This window comes from Pseudopodoces humilis, chromosome 12, assembly GCF_049639895.1.
Source record: "Pseudopodoces humilis isolate 2021_Gansu_Grassland_sample_001 chromosome 12, ASM4963989v1, whole genome shotgun sequence".
Classification (NCBI taxonomy): Eukaryota; Metazoa; Chordata; class Aves; order Passeriformes; family Paridae; genus Pseudopodoces; species Pseudopodoces humilis.
In genome coordinates, this window is record NC_142211.1 from 11457396 (window position 1) to 11480784 (window position 23389).

The following is a 23389-nucleotide window of genomic DNA, read 5'->3' on the forward strand; positions in this document are numbered from 1 at the left end:
GCAGGCACCCCCCCATCGGGGTGCAGGGCCGGGACACCCCTCCCCCTGCCCCTCTGCAGGAGCAAGGGGTGTAACTCTCTCTCCCCACAGGACAGGGGCCGGAGGGATAGGGGATAGGGTTACAGCCTCGGGGGACAGGGTCATAGGGTGGGGTCAAGCAGGGCTGGGGGGTGGAGAAGGGTGGAATGTCAGGGGAAACAAAGGGGTTGTGATAAGGGTTGGGGGCGGGAACCGGTGGGTGGGAGGGATCATGGGTAGGAGAAAGGGAATACACAGGGGGATTCGCCATGTGGCCAGGTAACACGTGGCCAGTGCCATTTTGGCTCTCAGCCATGTGGGGATAGGAAGATAGATTTTCTTTAACACTGCAGGGGTATAGGGAGGGAACCTTTATGGCTTTTGAGGCAGGACTGGGTGACTGAAACAGACACACCGGACTAGAACTTGTATTGTTTGTCTCGGGTATCTTTTTCATTGGGGGAACAGAGGTTTTGGGGGAAAAGTTAGGAAAGTTAGGTGGATACTGTGGTGCTTGTTTGTCTTCCATTTTTATTTCTCTGTTAACTAATTCTTTTCAAATTAAAAGAAAAACCGGGAGGAATTTCAGGGCCGATTTGTCTCCTCCTTCTATTTTTAAGGTTAATAAATTTCCAATTTCATCCCAGGCAGTTACTGAATCTAATTTCAACAATTCGATCTGTTTACTTTGCTGAGTCAAATATGATACAAACTGTTTTATCTTATGTTTTGAAATTTTTACGTTTGTGGTTTTTAAAAAATTCTGTATTTTTTGTGCATGACTCCTTTCTTGTGTGCAGAGCCAGGCTCCCATTTTGGAGGTCACAGCAGCTCTGCACACAATCTGTCTATTTTCCCTACCACAGAAAACAAAGTTGCACCAAAAGGATTACAATTAAACTCACACTCTACAGGCAGCAGGAAGAATTCCCTCTCCCCCCCCACCCCGTCTCTGCCCACGGCTGGGGGAACCTCACACACTCAGGGCTGCTGCCGCTGGGAAGGAGTTACACAGAACACAGTTCCCCCCGGGGCCTGTTTCACTCTCCACCCCTCCCAGCCCGGTGTCGGAGTTCAATCTTACCTTTTTCTGTCGTTTTCTGGCGGTGGAAAGATACTTGTTGCCCTGGAATCGGTCCTCTGGTGCTGGAGGATTTTCGACTCCTTTTCAGAAACTTTTTTTGCTGTATTTTTTAAACTGCATCCAAAGTCTCCAAAGAACGGCTGGCCCTGGCTCAAATAAGCCTTTAAATGTGGGCTTGTTCAGCCCCTACGGTCGGGCGCCACTCTGTTGCGATCCTTCTCCCTGATGGGACCCCTCTGTCCCACCCCCCGTGGTGAGAGCCTGCTCGTCTCAAGGCACAGGCGGCGGAGGGGGTCCTGGAGTGGATACAACATGGACTCAAAGTATCTAGACACAGGAGGCTCAAACTTGCTGGAGTAATCCCAGGTTTATTGTCTGTCGTCCATCCGGGGCAAGAAAGAGACCGAAATGCCCTGGGTCTTATCTCTTATACCAGGGGGCAGGGGTGATTAGGGGATGCAGGGAGGTCACAGCCAATGGGAAGGGGGAAGGGAAAGAAGGTTTTCAGGTAGGAACTCACATTACTCAAACCAGAGGTGAGTTTTACCCTTGGGAGGTACCAAGATTTTTAGATACACTACAACAGGAAAAAACCTCACAAAGTTACCTTTAACTAATACAGTTCTTTCTCTCAATATCTCTCTCGTTGTTCGCAGATAGAGGGAAAAGAGCACGATTTTACAAAAACAGACAATTTTACACGAAAAGCCTCTCAGGGCCAGGTGGTAACAACGGTGACCATTGCAACTTATCAACTTCTAATTACAGTGATGAATTTCAAACTAGATACCATATAGTTAGTGATTGTTTGGCTATTTTGTCTCTCTTTGAAGCTGTCTGAGCCACCTGTTTCTGCTCAACTCTTTCTGTAATTGCTGATATTTATCCTGCGTGTTTTTGGAGCTTTTTCTGCAGTGCCTCTGCCCTGGGGGTGCCTTTGTTCTCTGTGCACACTTCAGTCCTTTCCCCCTATGCCTCCCTGGTTTTGGTGGAAACCAATCTAAATCTGGCTTCTCTTCTTCCAGGGTAGTAAAGTTGGAACTTAGATAAGATTGTAGTGTTAAAAGTGTCTCCAAAGGTGAGGCAAATAGTTCAGGATGTATCACATCCTACAGTTGCTGAACAGATTCTGTTCGTTGTTTCAGCGTTTGCTGGGGAGTTTCTCATTATTTTCTTCTCTCTGACTCTCCCTCCCTCTCTCCAAGTGCAGCATAGACAGGAATGCTCACCCAGCAGTGGGAGGTAAAGACGGCTGCTGCTGGCTGAGAATTATGATGCTCGCAGCCTGAGCATATCTCACGTTCCTGTTTTTTAAGGTATTAATTACAATCTGCCAAGTCGGACTGAGAGACAGTGTCCTTGCTTTTCCCTGTAATCGTTCTCTTCCACAACAAATCTCCTATGTCTTTCCATTTTTCCGGGCGCCTGCGCCTATTATCTCTAGCCCATAGAACGAGCTTTCCAGGGTCCATATCCTTGACTGCTTCGCTTTGTTTAACGATAGATAATGTTTAGAAGCAATTTGTGCTGCTGCAAACCCATCCATTCTTGGTGGCCACGGGCGGCGGGAGGGGAGCGACTCCTCCTCAACTCCTCCGCCCTCGCTCTCCCCCAGCGGCCCTCCTCCGTTCCACATCTCCCCGTGCGCAGACTCACCTACCCGGTACTGATCTGCTTCCCTGTCTCCCCGCGCACGGATCGGCTCCACCAGCTTCACCACCAAATCCTCTCAGCCTGCAAGAGGTCCCTGTTCGGGCGCCAGATATTGAGAAACCACCTGACTATTCACTGAGTTATCACAGAAGTATGGCGAACGCCGTTTATTTCTATCTTTAGCACACTTTTACAGGGTCCGACAGGGTCCGCAGGCTTAGCAAGTTACTATTGGCTAATACATATTTGTTTACATTTTTTCTCCCATACACAAGGATTTTATTTTTCTTTCATTCTCTCTGCTTCAGGAGAGTTTCAAGGACACTACCTTTAATATTGTCACTTATACCAAAGGCTGGCTTGTGCATGTTATAAATTTGTATTGTGATATTGGCTTTTGCAGATGAATATTATATATTAAATACTTTTTAGCTATGTATGTACTTTTTTTCTTGCTAACAAGTCTTAAGTTTAAAAGAATTTCCTAGGTACAAGGCAAGGAAACCCCAGAGGGCAAGGACAGTGGGGCCCAAGCTGTTATCAAGAGAACAATAGAGGCCAAACTGTTATCAGCGGAAGATATGAAACCCAGCTGTCCTCAGGGGAAGGATGACGGGCCCGGATGGTTATCAGCAAGTGACCATTTACAAAAGAAAGGAAACCAAACTCCAAAATAATGCTCATCAGCAAGAATAATGATGACCAGCAAAAATAGTGCTGACCAGCAGAAAATAAAAATGTTCTAAATAGGTGGAACCAAGGAGGGGACATGTTAAATACTTCTTGAAAAAGTTTGAATATGCATCAAATCCTCACAGTAGGAGGGGATAAAAGGAGTGTTCCCGAGCTACCAGGGGTGTTCCTGGCAAGGCGCCAGGGCACCCGGCCGTTTTAACCCTTTGCTTTATTTCTTTTGTCTCCTAATTGTCTTTTTATTTATATTAAATTATTTTTATAATTTATTAAGTGAATCTCGTTTTTAAGATGCAGACAGGTTTTTACTAAAATATCATGCTTTTACTCTGTTAAAATGTTTTACTACATTCTCCTTCCATTTGAGGCTTGACTTCTTTCTTCTTACTGACCTTCATGTTTCGTGTTCTCTTTACATGTTGATAACTCTTGCTTTTCTCTCTCTGGAAAGGGATTAAATCTGCAGGTCTCATCTGTTGTAATGCAGTTAGGAAAAATGGTATGACCCAAAGACTATACCCCCGAAAATGTAAAATTGTAAGTTTCTTTCCCTTATCTCTTTCTCCCCAGTTCCCCTTATTGGTTGTGTGAATGTAAGCCACCCTCTTCCCCCGCCTTCAAAAAGGGGTGCTTATCGATACCTCTTCCCTTTCCCTCCTGCTCTTCTCCACGGGACCCCAAGAAATAAAGCTGCACTCCCATCTCAGCTAAGGGAAAGGGCTTCGTTTTTAAGTTCTTTGCTAAGCTATACTATCTCCCGTTTCCCTGGCTGCTGCTGGGCGGACAGTGGTAACAGGGAAGCAGGGGACGTAGAAATTATAGCACTCATCTGGGTAGTGAAAGGGTTAAAATCTGGCCCAAGTAGCGGCAGTATTCATGGTGTCGGATTTTAGCTCATCAGCTCTAGAAAGCAGTGGACAGCTTTCGGCTGCTTTTTGGCCTAGAGCCGTCTGTGCGGGCCATGGAAGGGGGGAGGTCGGCGACTATCAACAGCCGTCTGGGGGACCCCTGGGAAGAGCTTCGTCCACCCCGCTGGTACAGGACTGGGAGGGCTTCCCAGGAGAAAACAGTGCTGCAGCACAACCTGGCCTGGCCTGGGACCAATCCCCGCAGCCTTCATCCCCCACCCGGGAGCCACTAGGCTCCAGCCCAACCTGCCCCCCCCACCCCAGGCCGGACAGGCCACGGGGGCAGCAGGGGCCAGCTGCCCTACAGCTTCGATACTTTTCAAAGCCGGCAACAAAGAGAGAGAGAAGCTCCCAGGCTAAGGTTTAAAAGGTGGTCTTCACAAAGGTGATCTCACTTTTCAGTGGTGAAAAATACTGTCAATTCTCAGCACTGGCCAGCTATTGGCCAGGTCTCAGGCAGAGAAGAAACTCCCAGCAGCCTCTCTCAGAGCCATCACATCTGTGGATGTTTTTCACTTTTTTCCCTAAATGCCAAACCATCACATCTCAACAAGTTGGCCCTTGGAGAGTTGCTCCTCCACGAGGGCTTCTAAGGCGTGCAATTTTTGGTTAGACAGGGGCCACTGATCAACCCACACTGGATGATCTTGTTTTCAGGTGAGTCTTAGGATGGTAGGTGTTGTGTGCTCAACAGCAGCCCTGACTAAAAATCCCTACTGGGGATTGATAGAGAGGCCTGCCCCATTGGGACATTAGGTCCCTGCCTCAAAGGGTAATTGGTGCCCTCACCACAAATGTTTGAATGGTTGCCCCTTTTCCTTTGGGACCTTCTACAACAATATTTCTCTTGCTTCTATATGACACTGCCACACCTCCAATCCCTGAGATCATGCCTGCCACAGGCTGCAGTTCCCATTTGTTTGGCCACTCAGAATGAGCTATGATGTTGACATCCGCTCCAATGTCCAGCATGCCAGGATGGCAGATCTTTTCCCCTCTGCTGAATGAGGCTATACTCTACAATGGGTTTATTTGAGCCTACAATTTCGACCCACATGGTGGTGGGGTTGAGGGGAACCTCTTCCGAATAGTCAGGTGGCAGTAAAAATGCCTATGCAATGGGAGTCTGTTGGGATAGATAATATGGAGGGTCTATGCATGCCAGCGAGACAAAAATTTTGTCCCCTGGGTGTCACTGTTGGACACGAAATGATTCACACAGACGCAGCTCGAGGTGTGGTGAAAGAAGAATTCTCGTTTATTTGTTCTTTCAGTATTTATAGGTTTCCAACCACGACCAGGGATCGGATCGTCAGGTTAACACCTTCCCAACCGCACTGGCCGTGAGAGACATCCATCAAAAGGCATATCTTTAACGGAATGTATAAACACCTATGTTTATAGTTACTTTCCTGGGAAAGTGGCTAGAACTTGTGAAAAACAATATCGAAAGGCCTGATTCTCAGGGTGACATCTCACCCTGTCTGTCTTTTTTAAAAATAAAAAAAGAAAAAAAAATGAACAGAGAAAATGAACAATATCTTAAACACTCAAAGAAAATTAACAGAGAAAGACAAACAATGTTCCAAACAATATCAGAAGGCTTTTAGATTCAGGGTGATATCTCACCCCTCTCATTAAAAGAAAATGAAAACGTGTTCGGCATCAATGTCTGCTCATGGACGGGCCATCTGGGTGATCACTTGTTACCGCTGAAGATCAATTGATGACGCGGACACAGGTCGAGGTGTGGTGAAGGAAAGAGCAGAGTTTATTTTTCCTCCCAGGATTTATAGGCTTCTTACCATGGCCAGGGATTGGATGGTCAGAATAACACTTTCTCACTGCACTGGCCATGAGAAATGCCCATCACAAGACGTGTAACAGAAAGAATGTACACATATCTATGTTTATAGTTACTGTCCTGGGAAAGTCCTTAGAAAACTATGTTAGCAAGCTCAGAAGCTGAGTTTTCAGGGCGACAATCACTCACGTCATCTGCATCTGAGTCATTATCTGATGGCCCATCTATTGGATGGCTTTCAATCTGGTCACGGTCTCCAACCCGCTCATTGGCCGGATGCTGCCTTTGCGGTCGCAGGTCAGGGCGAACGCATTTTGCAGGTACCCAGCGTACCCCAGTATCTGTGGATACCCATGCATACCTGCGCCCCAAAGCGATAAGGTCAAAAGGACCTTCCCACTGCTTGGTGACCAAATTCCTCACTCGAACCTTCGCTCGAGGCTGATGCGGCTCATCCGAAGCCTGCAATGAAAGGTGATGGTTCAACATGACCGGGTTATCAGAGTTCTGTGGCACCGTGAGGTGATTGAGGGTATACAAAGATTTTTCCAACTGACTGTGCAGGGTCTCACCCTGCATTCCCCGTTTCTGGTTCTGTAGAACTCGCTTTAGTGTACCATGAGCACATTCCACAATAGCCTGACCTGTTGGAGAATGAGGGATACCAAACTTGTGCGACACACCCCACAACTGCAGGAACTGCTGCACCTTCTGAGAGGCATAAGCAGGACCATTACTGGTGTTCACAGCAGAAGATATGCCTAAAACAGCAAAAGCCTGCCTCCAATGGGCAATGACATTGCGGGTCTTTTCTCCTGTGTGAGCAGAAGCCCACATTGCAGAGGAGAAAGTGTCCACACTGACGTGCACATACCGGAGCCGACCGAACTCAGCAACTTGGGTGACATCTGTCTGCCAAAGCTCCAAGGCCCTAAGACCCCTAAAGTTTACCCCTGCCAGCAAAGGCGCAGCAAGCGCATGACAGTCATCACAAGACTCAACAATGTCATGGGCCTCAGCAGATGTCAACTGGAACTTCTTCTGCAAAGTATGTGCGTTCTGGTGGAAAAAAACATGCCATGCTTTAGCCTGCTGGAGCGTGTCAGATGAGGTGCAACCCACACTGAGTTAGCTAACTTGTCAGCCCTCGCGTTACCTTCTGCAATGAACCTTGGCAAATTGGTATGAATCCTCACATGCAGAACATAGTACGGATGCACCCGGGCCTGAATGGCACACCACAGGGTCTTCAGTAAATGAAACAAGGCAAGATTACTGACTTCTTTCAAAACCAAATGACCCAACCACTGGCCTATGTCGGCCACATAGGCGGAATCTGTGACCAGATTGAAAGGTTCCTGGGAAACCTTCTGAAACGCCGTGACTGCAGCTCATAATTCCACCAATTGGGCCGACTCATCCTTACAACTCTCCAGAAACTGCCACTCAGATCTATCCTTCCAGGTAGGAATGGCCTTCCCAGTCCTCCCCAAACTGTCAGTAAAGACAGTGGGGCCTTGCACAGGCTCCTGACTATTCTTGGGTCGCAAAGAAATTTCAGTGAATTTCATCACCTGCAGCAGCTGATGGCTGGGCAGATGATAAGTGATCTGCCTGGAAAAGTTCTCCAGAGCACTCTGCAGAGAAATACTGTTCACAGAGTGCCAGTCAAAGTCCTCCCGCGGTACTTGGAACACAATCTTTGCAGGATCCGCACCCATCAATTGCAAACACCGTTGCTGGCATTTGACAATCAAGCGAGCTATCAGCTCAAACAATGCAGTTGCCATTTTCTGCGGCTGATGAGGCAGGCAGACCCATTCCAGGACATGCTCGGACCATTCATCATTCCATTGGCCAATGATACTTGTGGGATGCAAATCTGGAGTGGTAATGAAAACAGCGACATCAATGGAAGGATCAATACAATAAAGCTGATGAGCAGAAAGTGCCAGCTGAATCTCCTCCAGCACCTGCTGTGCCTCTGGGGTCAGCGTCCGAGGCAACTTCAAATCAGAGTCTCCCTTCAACAGATCAAACAAGGGAGACAGCTGTGCTGTGGTCAGTTCCAAATAGGGATGCAACCAAGTGACGACACCCACCAGCTTTTGGACTTCATTCAGTGTCCTCACCAAATGCACAAACTGCAGTTCTTGATGTTGGACTGTCCGCTCCAAAATTTTGACCCCCAAAGACTTCCAAGGAGGCTGTCATTGAACCTTTTCTGGAGCTACTTGCAGCCCATGAGAATGCAGGTCACTGAGCAGCCGAGGCTGAATCTCCAGCAGTTCATCCTGGGTGGGCACAGCCATCAAGATGTCATCCATATAATGATAGAGATGAGCATCAGGAAACTGCCAGCGAACTCCAGACAGGGCTCGAGCCACATACCATTGGCAAATGGCAGGCGAATTCCGCATGCCCTGTGGCTAAAGCTTCCATTGATATCTGTGCGGGCTCAGCATTGTTGGCAGCTGGCACCGAGAAGGCAAATTTCAGTCTGTCATCGGGATGCAAAGGAATTGTAAAGAAACAATCTTTCAGATCCACAATGAGGACTGGCTAACCAGAGGGAAGCATGGTGGGTGATGGCATGCCAACCTGCAACATCCCCATGCTTTCCATCACAGCATTAACCTTCCCGAGGTCTTGCAGCAACCTCCACTTCCCGGACTTCTTGATACAGAAAACAGGAGTGGTCCAGGGACTGGTCGAAGGCTCCAGATGACGCTGGTCCACCAATTCACGGAGGGCAACTAGTTTATCATTAGGGAGGAGCCACTGATTCTCCCAAACGGGTTTTTTCACTAGACAGCATATGGGAGACATAGGACAGTCTGCACCCTCCAACACAGTGGACCCTATCAAAAATCTGTCCCAATATGCACACCCCATGCAGCCAGAACATCCCTCCCTCAGAGAGTTATCCGTGAGTCCTTCATAATGTACTGCCAAACCATGGCAGTGTCTCCCTCTGGGTTCGTGATGAACACAGGCCTTTGGCTCACATACCATTGCGCTGCTCCTGCCTACCCTGCGACAGACATCCACACCAGTTCCAAGGGCCACTCCGGGGGCCAGTCGGCAAACCTGACAATCGTGATGTCTGTGCCAGTGTCAAGAAGCCCACAGAGGCTAACCTCTGATCGTGTCTCACCAGGGATGGACAGGGTGCAGACCCGTTCAGGACGTTCCTTGGCCGTCAGGACAGTGGTCCAGTGAACCTGAGGCAGCCCAATGGACTCGAAGCCGCCATCTCCCCGCAGTCAGTCCTCCGCTTTAGGAACACAAGACTTAAAAGGCATAAGTTGAGCAAGTCTGGTTCCCGCAGGGATAGTAACAGGGGGGTGAGCGTGGAAACCGTGGTGTAAATCCTCCCCGTGAAGTCTGAATCAATGATTCCTAGGTGCACAATGATGCCCTAAGCAGTGGTACTAGACCTCCTCACAAGAAGAGCACTCATGCCCTCACCCACCAGACCAAAAACATCCAAAGGAACCCTGTACATCCTGCAAGAGTCCAAGACAACTGTGTCCGCTGTGCAGACATCAAGGCCTGCTGAGCTGGAGGTGCTGGCTATGAGCTGGCCGAGCAGACCTCTGCTATATAACTGTGTCCCCAACCTCTCTGTTACCAGTCCACCCCGCAGCAGCCAGGGAGGCTGGGGAGGTAGTTTTAGCTTGCCAGACGAGGCTCTTTCCCTTTGCTGAGATGGCATTTGCAGCTTTATTCCTTGTGATCCTTTGGGGTGAGATGGCAGGAGGGAAAGAGGGAGAGGTATCGATAAGCAGCTCTTTTTCAAGGCAGGGGAGAGGGGTGTGTGGGAATTTACACAACCAATAAGGGGAACTGGGAGAACAAGATAAGGGAAAGAACTTACAATTCTACATTTTCGGGGGTACATTCTTTGGGTCATACCATTTTTCCTAACTGCATTACAACAGACCTCCATCGGCTCTGGGGTGTGAAGAGAGGCTTGTGTCTGAGCGCGTCTCCCCGTCGCGCTCGGCTTCCCGTTTCCTGAGCCCGACAGAGGCTGACTATTGGCATGGACTGTTGCTTTGCACACATTCGCCGCATGATTCAGCTTACCACACCGGGCACAGTAAAACAGAGGAGCCGAGGTCCCCTGTCCCTCTTTTTCTGCTTCTTGCTGGCCTGAGCAGTCCCCTGTTGCTGCTGCCCACCCTCCGGCTTTACCCAAGTTGGCCGCAGAGCAGCAGCCACAGTAGGGGTCTCCTCAGCAGCGACACCTGCCTCTACACAAGCCCGTGCCATCTGCGTCAGTGAGGCATCACCAGGGAGCATCCCAATGATCCTGTGACACACGGCATTACAATTAGACCTTACGATACTCTTGAGCAGAAGCTGCCTCGCCACACTATCTTGCACCTGCCTCTCCTCAGAAGCAGTCAGCTGATTCACAAAAGGCAGAAAAGACTCCTCAGCCCGCTGGACAACAGTCGCAAAAGGCTCCTTCAGGGCGGCCAGTTCTATGGCCTACACCAATGCCGCCATGCCTGTCTCCTTTCATTGCTCAAGCACAATAGGGTCAAGGCAAACCTGCCTACCAATATCAGCAAAGCCGTCCTTACACGGCAGAGCATCAGAACCGATCACCCGCCTGGGATCCCGCTCACCCAAGGCAGTATTCTGCTGCACCACTAGACAGGCTATCTGAGCCCATTCCACCTAAAAAATGCCATACTCCACTGGCTGAAAAAGAACACGGGCCATACTCCGGATATCATAAGGTACCAGGACACCACTCACAAGGCCCCGAAGAGCCTGCATAACCTCATTTGACCCTAACCCATGTTTCTCAGCCGTCTCCCAGAGATTTGCCAAGGCCTTCCAGGAAAACGGCTAATGAGTCCTCTGAGTCGCATCCTGAAGCACAGGGAACGCCTGATACCTATCTGGAGGAATGGCCTCACTTGCTACGTTCTGTCCCACAGAGTCCCCCAAGAGAGGGCCAGGCACCTGGCCGGAAGACACCACAACAGTGTCCGGTGCCACAGCCATCGTAACACCAGCAGAACCCGAGGAGCCATCCCCTCTGTCTAGGGGGCTGTGCTCAGAATCACAGCCAGCTACCTCATCAACCTTAGCCCTCACAGCGCCCCAAAATCATGCCTGATCCCATGGCCGCAGAGTCATCTGGCAGGGGGGCAAAGTCCACAGGCTAGCCGAAGAAGCTCCAGCAGGCCGGGACCCCTTGCCCGTGGGGACCACCAGCTTTGCCCCTGCGGCATCACTACCCGAGCCAATAATAAACAGCGCAGGACCCTGATTCGCCGTGGCCGTAGGAGACGGCAGGGGCGTCCCCTCTCCAGCCGCAGGCTCTGGCGACGCCCAGGAACCTGAGGCGGGGCACGGTGAAGCCAGCTCAACTTGGCCAGCCCCCAGCGCATGGGGGGACCGAAGCGCAGGTAGAGGCACGGCCCGTGGAGCCGCGGCACGGTCCCGCTCTGCTGCCAGGGGGCGTCCCAGGCTCGCAGGACGGGAAACTCGCACCAAGGAGCTGTCAGAAGCCGGCCTGGCGTCCGCATCACTCGCAGCACCCGTCCCCATGACCCACAAATCTGGCGCAGGAGGAGCAGAGCTCGGAATCGCCCCTAACAGCGTCTCCTCGGGGGCACAAAACCCAAGAATCAGCGCCGGCCGCTCCGCGTGGAGCGGCGCCGGGCCCTCTTCCATTGGAACAGGGTGCGCATGCGCCGCCACCGGCACGGAGCCTGGGCCCGTCTCGTCCCCCACCGCGGGATAGGGCACAGCCCAGCCACAATGGGGACATGGGACCGTCCCCAACACCACCCCCAGGGGAGGTGCTGCTCCCTGTTCAGGCAGCTCCCCGTCGGCCTGCGCCGGGAAGGCACACAAAGGAGGTGACCCCGCCCCAGGCTTACGCCACCGGGGCGCCGGGCGAGGCGGGGTCATGCCCACCAGCTCCGTAGCACCCACGACGGCCCGCTGGCCAGGACCCAACTCGCTGGGGGCCCCAACAACCCCAGGGGAGCCAACCTAGGAACCCGAGTCACAGCTGTCCCCCAGCTCCGCATCACAGGGGGAAAGGAAGAGCTCTGCCCCACTCCCACAACTGGAGTCAGAGCCGTCCCTCTCATCCAGGTCAAAGAAAGTGGCTACCGACTGGAAGAAGAGGACGCGCTGCTGTTCAGAGCACAGTCACACTGCCGCCAGATCAGCAGAAGCTGGGCCAGGTGGCAATCGTATGCTATAGACATCGCCCGGATCAGGGAATTGCCTATTGCGTCCCAATCTGGCTTTGAAAAAACCGTCTCAACCACAGGAAAAAACGCTTCAGCTCTCCCATAAGCATACAACCGCTGAAAGTCAGCATCCGAAACATCAATCCGTTTCTGATAAAAAACAGCTCGCCAAACCCCCACAACGAGGGCTTCCATAGGAGAAAACCCAAAGGCATCCATGGCCCCAGGGCAAGACAGTACCCTGCAACCGTCACCTGCAATATACGTCGGCATCACCAGATGTCACTGTTGGACACGAAATGATTCACACGGACGCAGCTCGAGGTGTGGTGAAAGAAGAATTCTCGTTTATTTGTTCTTTCATTATTTATAGGTTTCCAACCACGACCAGGGATCGGATAGTCAGGTTAACACCTTCCCAACCGCACTGGCCGTGAGAGACATCCATCAAAAGGCATATCTTTAATGGAATGTATAAACACCTATGTTTATAGTTACTTTCCTGGGAAAGTGGCTAGAACTTGTGAAAAACAATATCGAAAGGCCTGATTCTCAGGGCAACCCCTGGGTATATAATCTGAACCTCAGGAATCATGTGAATTTGCTTATGTGAATTGAGCTGGTCACCAATAATTAAAATGTCCCAAGGACCATCCCCTGGTTTATATTTCCCATCTGGTATCTTCTGAATGCACTCATCAGTCAAGTTTATTGACAGTTTGCTTCCCAACTGGCACTGGGTTCCCACCTGAAACACTCCATATGCGAGATCTGCTCCAGCCGTGCTGGCAATGGTGGAGCACTCAGAGCTGGTGTCTGGTCTCTCATCCTCTCTGGAAGGGTAGAAAGAGCAGAGCAGCATGGCTTCTGATTTTATGTCATCATGTGGGGCCAGTCTCTGCTCCGTTGGTAGTTTTTTGGGTGCCGGGGGTAAGGCAGGCATGGTTGTGGCCATGCATGGTGTTTGCAAGAATCCATTGGTGCACCCTGCCAGGGACAGTCCTTAAAGAAATGTCCAATCTCCCCACAATTAAAACATTTTTGATTGTCCTTTGCTACTGCTGCAAAAGCTCCAGTCACTCCTTCCACAATCCCTTTTGTCACAGCCTGTGCTACAGTATATTCTGATGATGTATGTCTGGTGCATGCTTCAACCATTTGTTCAATGAAGGGTTCAGGATCAAGGGGGAGGGCCCTTAAAATGCCATTGCACTGGGCATTGGCATTAACTATAGACATCATATTTAATACTTCTGAAACAGAGAAATTAAGAATTAAGAGTTAAGCATAAAAGAAATGCTTTGACTAGAAGAGGGGGCTGCCAAACCTATATGGGATGCTTACTGCTCCCACAAGAGCAGTAAGAGAGCAAGACTACAAGGTAAGATATAGAGCTAGAATACACAAACAAGATGCAAGGACAAAGGCACCACAGGATAAGGGGATTCTTTGGACCCCTAAGCTGGAAGGAATGGTATCAAAGTCCGAAAGATGGTCAAAGGACTAAAAGGAGAATGTGCAAGAAGACGAGGTGAAAAGTTCAACTAAGGAGAAAATCACTGATTTCATCCTAAAGACCCCCGGACGACCACCAAAGTGACCAACAGTGAGCAGTGAGCAGCTGCAAAGGGGCGTGGAGCTAATTTTAATATGAAGCGGAGACAGGCGGGGTTAGGAAATGAATATGTATTAGGTGCATTGTGTAACCCTAGTTTGTAAAGAATAAAAGGAGAAAGCCAAGTCTCCCAAGTGTGCATGTCTTTGGAGGAGCTATCCCCCATGCACCTCAGCGCTGAATAAATACATGCCTACTCTTATAACTACTCTGTGAGTTATAGAGTTTTCTTTCCGCTTGTCAACTTCTTTTGGTCCTTCTGTATGGACATGATTTTCTGAACCTGAGAGAATTTCAAGCTCTCAGGGGCTGATTGTTCCCAAGGGAAAGTCTTTTGAGAACTTTTTCTCTCTCAAGGACTGTGTGTAGATAAGGTTTTACTTTCCCAAAACAAGACACAGATGTTCTGAGAGTGTTTTCTCTCTTGTCCCACCAATGGGATGAGGGAGGTGTTGTTCCTTCTACCAATCAGGATAACCTGTATCGGAACACTTATAAAAGTGTTGAAAAACCCCGAAATAAAGGCTTTTTTGCCTCATGAAAACCTCTGGCTGCTTGTGATTCTCGGAACCCTCGCTCTATACTTCGTGTTCTCTAGTGACACTTCTTGACTTTCAATTTGTTTTTCTAATGCAGTTTTTAGTCTGTCAACAAATTTGATGAAGCTCTCATCAAACCCTTTATAATGGTAAAGCTTTGAGTGGGGTTAGAATCATCAGGAGTGAGGAACAGTGCTGCTTTTGCAGCAGTAGCAACGTCTTTCAGAACTGGTTCTGCTAAGTCCTTTACCTGTTCATTTTGTTTTAAGAGGTTACCTTCTCCAGCTAACTGGTCAATGGTAAAGTGAGGCCAGTTTGCATCTTTGGCATAATTGTCAGCTAATGTTTTTAAATGTCTCTTCCAATGCCTTTCCCACAGCATATACTCTGCTGGGAAAAGGAGGCAATTTATGATATTTTTAATATCATGGGGAACCAATGTATGAATAGAGAAGGTAGCCTCAACGAAGTTTTTGAAAAAATGTGAACTCCGCCCATGTTCCTTAGCTGCCGTGCATAGCTCTTTTAGCTCCCCATATGGGAGTGGCTCCCAGGTATTGTGGGTTCCAGCCCTTCTCCCCCATTTGAAAACAACTGGGAAGGCAGAGATTTTATTTGCCAGCTCCCAGTCCCCTTCTCGGGTGGCTTCCCTTTGGGTCTTAGCCCAGTGATCCTCAAAATCAGAACTGGAGTCTGAAAAGTCACTGCTGTCATCCTCCAAGAAGGATGGGGATGGCCGGCTGGCCGTGCAGGGCCGCCCTTGGCGGCCCAGGGCTGCCACGCAGCGCGCTGCGGGGAGGCGGGGGGGGGTGTGGCGAAAACGACTTCGGCTGCCGCTGCCCCTGACTTCGGCCCTGGTGGCGCAGGAACTGGGAGGGGGAGCAGCGAGGTCTGCGGCGGCGGGGAGAGCAGGTTCCGCGACAGCTGGGGGACTCCTGAAGGGGAGGGAAGTCCCGGCGAGGTTACACCGATTGACTTAGAGGGGAGAGCGGGACGCAGGCTTGCCCGGGAGACGTAGGAACGAGCGGGGGAGGGGCGGGGAAATTTGGACAAGAAGGAGAGAGAATGGCGTGGCTGCTCACGTAGCCGGCGCCATTTTTTGGGGGGGAGCAAAATCGGACAGAGGAGAAAGCTGGAACGAAGGCTGAAAAAAAAACGGTCAAGGAGACCTTCTTCTCCTTTTTATAAAGCCTTTATTGATCAGCCTGGGTGGGGGGCCTGAGGGGTTGCGCTCACCGCCACTGCTCCCTGTGGACAACGAGAAGGAGGAGGAGGTGCAAGCAGCTTTGCCCAAAGGCAGAGCTGGGGTCTCCAACCTCACAGGAGCCCTATGGGAGACCTTTCTTATTGTGGCTCGCTGAAAGTCCAGGGGAATGACTATAAGAGGGTCCTGTCTCTGTCATGGTAACAACCAAATGGATTTGCAAGGTAGCTTGGTGTCCTGTCAGTCCTCCGGTGTGGTCCGGTGAGTTGTCCGTACGACGGCTCGCTGGCTCTAGGGATCTACATGTGGTGGTCTTACTTCCTGTTGTTGCTCAGACTCCTGGGAGTTGGCATGGTTAGCATACCAGGTGGAGCCATTTGTTGCCATGTGGAAGTATAGGGGAAGAGTGGGGGCGGGGCCCGACTGAATGAGGAACAAGAAACACAGGGTACAGCAACTTGGGACAGGGGTACAAGGTAAGTGGTTTCTATTAATTTACAAACAGTAACTGTCCAACAAGAAACATGGCTAACAATCTTTTAATTGTTCTTAACAATATCCCCCCTCTTATATTTTGATCGGGCTTTAGTCTGCATCAACCTTTAGTTTCTGGCTCTTGGGAACATATATCTCTTAATTTTTGATATTGGTCATATATTTCTCTGGCAGTTTTGTGCTCTTGGTCCTGACTTTGAGTTTCCATTAACATGATCCTGGCCTGCTTCTTATTGGTTATTTCAGGGATCTGAATGCTAGCTTGTACTGTGGTAGTCACTGTCCTGATTATACAGGGGAGTAAATAGGGTAGAAACAAAAAGCTTGCAAATGCACAGACTGCAATAAAGACTACTTTTTTCCACCACCCTCCCTTGAAGGACCAAAGGTCATTCCACCAGTCCGAGTTCACCAGAGGAGTCCATTCCTGGGTGCCCACATAAGCTACTTTTCGTATTTCTTTTGAGATGTTTTTAATTACCTCACTTATCATCTATCTCCAGGCAACACTCGGAGGAATTAAACTTTCCACAAATGCCTCCTTCATCTGCCAATAGGTAGTCCACCGCCAGCCGAATCTGGTAGACTACAGCCCTGGTTTGTGCCAATTGTGTACTGATGTGGTCTAAAGCAAGGGCAGTTCTGTTTGACACCACTTCCAGTACTGCCTGGAGACGGATGATTCGATTTAACATATAGACCGGGGTACGATACCCCCAGGATCCATCCTGGGCCCAGGTGGCCAGTCCATGTCTTGATTATTTCTTCGGGGGTCCGGATCTTCCCCTTCCATTTCTGATTACTTCCTAGGTCCATTACATACCTCCTCTTTCAATTGCCCTTTTTTAAGTTATCATACAAGGGGACTCCCAGGTATGACTCTGATTCCTTAGGTAGGAGAAAAAAATCAGGCTTTATTATCCCAATTGTGCAACTTCCTGCCCAATCCCCTGGGAGGTGGGTATAGACGGTGCTCCCACAAATCCAAAATAAATACTCAGGGGCTTTCCAAAAAGTGTCCAATGTGTCTGTAGGATATTCCAAATATTTTGAGAGTTCTTTTAACCCCCAAAAAGGGTTTATTCCTCTGTCTGCGCACTCATGCAGTTTGTACCCCTCATGATAAATACACCCCCTATCCTTTTTCCCAGTGACCCAATACCTGTTTGGTTCTTGGGGGATCCACCTGCTACCTGAGTCTTTCACAATTAGTTATCTCTTGGAGGCCATTTTTCCCACAGGGGTTTTGTATCTTCTCCCTGTCCTTTTAATGCATTCTTCCCCGATCACTCTTGCTTTCAGGTCCCATTGTTCTCGTCCCCTGTTCCCTGTCTGGGGTTTCTGCTCAGTTAATTTCCACCTTAAAATGTCTAAAGGTGCCAGACTGATCCCTTCCCAGGGCCAAATATCCAACATCTGGGTGTTCCCACATACCCAACAATTGGTTAAGTTTAACTCTTTGCTGATTTTCTCCATCAGGTCAATGAATAGATTCTTACCCAGTGTTTCATCCAGATTGCCTTTCTTTATCCTCAATTGTTTTTCCTTTATTACATCATTCAGTCCTTCACGTTCAAAGCAGAACCAGGCTTCTCCTACAGGGCATTCTTCAAGCAGGCGCTGCCTAAATGAGGCAGTATTTCTAGTAAACCAATATGTCTTTCCTTCTTCCTGGCAGGTTTCCAATTGTGTATGATCAAAACAGGTGGGATTGATGTTCGTGTGGACCCTCATTAGTGATCCTAGATCCTCTCCATCATAAAGGGGGTAGTAGCTGTAATAAATAGAGACCCTTTTGTTCGCCTAAACATGTAAGATACGATGCTTTGCAAAACTATGCTTTGTGTAATAGGGATGAGGTTGAAGGCTGCTGCTGACGTCTGTATAATTATGAGAACAGCCTTGCAAGCTCTCTTGAATTCCAGAAAGTTAAGCCACTCAGATAAGCCTTAAAAGGAGAACAGTGAGGAAAGGTCAAAAGAGGAAGACTCCTGATCTTCATCCTACGACCACCAGAAGGCAAAAAGCGACCACCAGTGACCAGAGGCACATGCGCAGAGACACCCGAGAAAGGACACGTAACCCGGAAGTCGGACCACTTAAAAGGGAAGACACGGAAATCGGACGTGCGGCAGCCGAAGGAGTAGAGACTCCCCTGCCGCCCAGCGCTGATTTTTTGCTTATTGCTTGCTTGCTGTAATTAATAAAATTTTTACCATATCACTCTCTTGAGTGCGTTCATAACAGTAGCACTTCGTACATGCTTCTCCACAGCCCCCTATCCCAAGGCTCACCAGCTGGACCAACATCAGTCCACCTAAGAGTCCGGTATGAGCTAGTTTTGTTTTAGGGAGCTTCATGGCCCACCTTCTTCTTTAGTCTCATCCAGTCTTGCCTCTTAGGTTTTGGAGGGATCAGGAGAGATGGTATGGTCCTTCTCTTCCCACCTTTTTCTTAATTTAGCTGCCTTTTTGGAGAATGGTCTGTGGGAGAAGTTAATGGGGGGGGGTTTCCTATCCAACCAACTTTATTAACATCAAAACACTTAACAGCAACAACCACAACAATTTAACCAATGTATATTAACTTCAATAACACTCCTGCTCAAACAAGCCCGCTCAGCAGAGTTCTGCAGTCTTTGTCTATTTTTTCAGTCTATTTCTGGCTGCCTCTTAAGAGTCACTTTTAGACTGGTAGGATCCATAATTGCAGTCCACTTGGGAAAACTCGTGGGGGATTTTTCTGGGCCTTGTCCACAGTCAGGAGGAGGTGGTACCGGTCCTTTTACATGGGAGATGTGAGTCCACCCCTTTTCTTGGGTCCGAATGGCAGCGTGGGTCACCAGCAGGACCTGGAAGGGACCTTCAAATTTTGGGGTTAAGGGGGTGTCTTTCCAGGATTTGATCAACACCCAATCCCCCAGATTGATCTGGTGGATATATGTGTCAAGTGGGAAGGTTTGGGAGAGGTATCCTGTCTTTCTTAAATTGTTTAGGGTCCTCCCAATTGTCTCTAGGTAATTTTTAGCCATTTCTTCCCCTTCTATATCATCTCCAGTGCTGTAAGGGGTCATTAGAAAGGGGAGCCCAAACATCATTTCGTATGGGGAGGCCCCAAGGTCAGATTGTGGCCTGGTTCTGATCCTCAGGAGGGTGAGGGGCAAGCACTTTAACCAGTTCATCTGGGTCTTAGCTATTAGTTTTGTTAACACATTTTTCAGTGTCTTGTTTATACGTTCCACCTGGCCCTAACTCTGGGGGTGCCATGGAGTGTGCAGTCTCCACTTTATTCCCAGAGCATTTACAATGGCCTGTAAGGCTTGGGAGGTGAAATGGGATCCCCTATCTGAGTCAACGGTATTAACTAACCCATATCTGGGGATAATTCTTTCCAGTATTACCCGGGTGACCTCTTCTGCTGTTTCTCTTTTTGTGGGGAATGCTTCTACCCAATGGGTCAGATGATCAACTATCACCAATAGGTGTTTATATCCTTGTATGGGAGGCATTTCTGTGAAGTCTACTTGCACACTCTGAAATGGTCTCATGGCTAACTCTCTTTCCCCAGGTTCAGCTTTTCTCATTACTTTCTGGTTTACCTTTTGACATATTACACACCCCTTTGTTATGGCCCTTGCTAGATCATAAACTCCCAAGCATAGGTTTTCCCTCAGGAAATGATCACACAACCCTTGGGTTCCCCAATGAGTCAGTTCATGTATCTCATTTAGTATTTTTCAGGCTAAGGCCTTGTTTAAAAACTTTCTCCCATCCGAGGTTAACCGTTCCCCTTGTTCCCCTTGAGATAATTCTAGTTTCTTTATTACTTCCCACTCTTTCTTACTAAATATTGGTCTCTTCCTTCCATCCTCTTCAGTCATTACCTCGTCCAGTGTAAAAATTTTCACTGGTTCTTCTGGATCCAAGGCCACTTCTTTAGCCGCTTGATCAGCAAGTCGGTTCTCTCTGCTTTCTAAGGAGTCTCTCTTCTGATGCCCCTTTGTGTGGACCACTGCAATCTCTGTGGGTTTGGCCAGGGACTCTAATACTGATCTAATCAGCCCTTCATATGCTACGTTCTTCCCTTTGGAGTTCAGGTAGCCCCTCTCTTCCCAGATCTTACCAAAGGTATGGACTACCCCAAAGGCATACTTTGAATCTATATAGATTGTCCCTTTTTCTTTCTCTAACAAGTCCAGACCCCTCTTTAGAGCATGAACCTCACAGCACTGAGCTGATCAACTGGGGGGTAGTCTCCCTTTTTCTAGAACCTCTAGTTTTCCTTCTCCTGCTTCTATGACCACTGCATACCCTGAATATCTTTTCCCCTCCACCATCTTGGAGGAACCATCAGTGAATAGTATCTTCCCATAGGGCAGGGGTACATCTCCCAGATCTTCCCTCACTTTAATTTGGAGATTTACCAATTCCAAGCAGTCATGTTCTAATTCTGGTAGAGGCTCTCCCGATAAAAATTGTGCTGGGTTCAAGCTCTTGGAGGTTACTAGCTCCAAATTGCTGGTATCCATTAGGATGACCTCATATTTCAATATCCTGGCATCTGTCAGCCACTGTTGAGCCTTCCAGCTCAAGATTGTTTTTAAATCATGTGGCGTGTGGACTCTGATTTTACCTTGTAGGGTTAGCTTTTGGGCCTCTTCTATTAGAATGGCAGCAGCAGCTATTGATTGCATGCAGGTGGGCCACCCACGAGCTACCAGGTCCAGCAATTTAGATAAATAGGCTATGGGCTTACGACATCCTCCCCACTCCTGGGTTAGAACCCCATATGCAGTCCCTTCCTCAGAACTGACAAACAAATCAAATTCCTTCTTTAAATCAGGCAAGCTTAAAACTGGTGCTGAGGAGAGCTTACCCTTCAACTGATTTAGTTGCTCTTCATCTTCAGCTGTCCACCTTATAGGTTCACAATCAACCAGTTTTTCATAGAGAAATTTAATGCTCTGGGTATACTGTTCTATCCACAGTTTGCAATATCCGAAAAGACACGAGTTTTTTTATGTCCCTCTTTGTTTTTGGCACAGGTATGGTTAGGATGCCTGATATTTTCTCTGGGCTCAGTTCTTTACGGCCCTGTCCTATTATGTGTCCCAAATAAATGACTTTGGGCTCTACAAACTGTAATTTATTTTGGGACACCCTTAATCCCTTGGTCCCCAAGAAATTTAACAGCCGCACACTGGTTTGTCTTACCCTCTCTTGATCTTCCCCTGATATCAAGAGATCGTCTACATACTGTAGAATTTGGATGTCACCTTCGGGATCAAATTGGCTCAGTAATTCTTCTAACGCTTGCCCAAAAAGGTTTGGGGACTCTGTAAAGCCTTGGGGCAAGCGAGTCCACCTTAGCTGTTGTTTTCTTTTCTTTTCAGGATATTCCCACTCAAAGGCAAACCAATCACGGCATTCTGCTAGGGGACATGCCCAGAATGCATCCTTTAAATCAATAACTGTGAACCAAGCATGTTCATTAGGTACTTGACTCAGGAGGGTGTATGGATTTGACACCACTGGGTGCCTGGTGACAATCCTCTTATTTACCTCTCTGAGGTCCTGGACTAACAGGTATTTCCCTTCCGCCTTTTTGACAGCCAAAATCGGGGTGTTATGGGGGGACATGCATGGCTCTAAGATGCCTTCTGCCAACAGGTGATCGATGATGAGGGCCAGTCCTTTTCTGCTCTCTAGGGACATTGGGTACTACCTGATTCTGATAGGAGGGGTTCCCTTCTGGATTTCAATCTTTATTGGGGAAATGTCTAAATACCTGTCCTGGGGTGACTTTATGATACTGGTATCCCCAATCGTCTGGTTTATGTTATATATTAAGTTCTGCACCTTTAAGACTGGCTTTGAGAGCAAGAGAGGGAGAAGAAGAAGCGCGCAGTTTGTGTTAAGGAAAAACATCACTCCCCCACATCTCGCTGGCTGAACTGTGGTGTCTGCAGCACGGACAGACAGCGGGACAGAGCTTCTCTCTGGCTTTTAGTTAGTTCTAGCTAGCTGAGGCAGAGGAGTTCCCTGGACCTTTGTTTGTTTTTTTTTCCCAATTTTCTTGGATCTGTGCAAGCCTGCTCTGGACTGAACACCCAGCCAAACCCCGGGAGCTCACGCCTGTGGCCCACCGGGGCCTGGGCCTCGGCACTTTCCAGCGCCGGAGGGACTGATAAGAACCTGAGCGAGCTGAGCTACACCACATGAAAAGGACTTTTTTTCTTCCTAGATTTGCCATCCCATCGAACAGCAAGAGGTTTTATTATTTAATATTACTCAATTTCTGTTAAATAAACAGCTTTTTCCACTTCTCTCCAAGGAATTTTTTTTTTTTCTTTTCCCGGACCAGTTGGTGGGGAGGGGCATTTCCCTGGGGAAATCCCCATTTGGAGTTTTCCTTCTTAATTTGCCCTAAACTAAGACAAATACAGCTTTTGGCGCCCAACGTGGGGCAAGAGAAAGTAGAAAAACCTGTACTGATTGTTGGTTGTATTTATTCTGTATTGGGATAAAGCAGTCAGTAGCCATGTTGTTTGGATACATAATGTCTCTCGGGGTGGAGGCCTTCATGTGGACCTGGTCCCTAAAAGTTTTTGAGGTTTTAATACCTGTCTTTGCCCTCTTTCACAGTAGAGGGGCACGGATTAGAATGGTTATTGTGCTGGGCTTGGTGATAATGATTTATAAGAAGTTTATAGAACTACTGAAGTTTCTGTCAGGTATGTTTAGCTTATGGTTTCTTCGCCCGACCCTGCCTCCCAGTCCCAGTAGCACATTTTGGGAGTTTATTGGTAATTGCACCCAGTTTGTTAGAGGAAGACCAGGGGATGAGGCTTTTCAGCCTTTTCTTTCCTTCTTCTCCTTTGAATCTGTTATGTCCCTCTTTGAGAATATCCAGTTTCCCCTGAGTGTTAAGGATACCACATTCCTAGTCACTTCCCTGGTAGTTCAGCTGTTGAGCTTCCTCTATATGGTCTGCAACTTCTCTAGAATGAGAAGTCTAGCACTAGACGCTCCTGGGACCTTCCCCTGTCCCTGTCTCAGTGCCGTCCACAAGGTTTGGTCAGCAGGGCTCACTCTGGAGCCCCCTGCCCCTCTGCTCCTTGACTATCCCCCTTCCCCAGTGAGAATA

At 48.6% G+C, this 23389-nt stretch overlaps 1 long non-coding RNA gene across 1 annotated transcript; it reads left to right on the top strand.

Moving 5' to 3' along the window:
• Positions 1-15490: 15490 nt before the first annotated feature.
• On the top strand, positions 15491-18463 carry LOC148183373 (uncharacterized). The gene is made up of 2 exons (XR_015773612.1): positions 15491-16224; positions 17922-18463. It is a non-coding gene; the product is annotated as an uncharacterized LOC148183373 (long non-coding RNA).
• Positions 18464-23389: the final 4926 nt, after the last annotated feature.